The following is a 320-nucleotide window of genomic DNA, read 5'->3' as shown; positions in this document are numbered from 1 at the left end:
AGCCTGTTCCAATGCTTGACCACCCTTACAGCAAAAAAAATAATTCCTAATATCTGATCTCAACCCTTGCACAACTTGAGGCCATTTCCTCTCATCCAGTCACTTGTTCCCTGGGGGAAGAGACCAACCCCCATCTTGCTACAACCTCCTTTCAGGTCTGTCTTACCTGGCAGTCACCGCTTGCAGTAGCTAATCAATTAGTGAGATTTTTGCATAATTTGGTGCAGCAGGCTATTTTTTTAGACATTATGAAGGGAAGTAGAACGTGGGCTACATAGCCCATGGCTTACGTCTGATGGTCCGGAGCCAAAGTTAGGGTG

This window comes from Acanthisitta chloris, unplaced genomic scaffold (genome assembly GCF_000695815.1).
Source record: "Acanthisitta chloris isolate BGI_N310 unplaced genomic scaffold, ASM69581v1 scaffold23474, whole genome shotgun sequence".
Taxonomy (NCBI): domain Eukaryota; kingdom Metazoa; phylum Chordata; class Aves; order Passeriformes; family Acanthisittidae; genus Acanthisitta; species Acanthisitta chloris.
The sequence above is the reverse complement of the archived record's forward strand: the minus strand, read 5'-3'. Positions refer to the sequence as shown.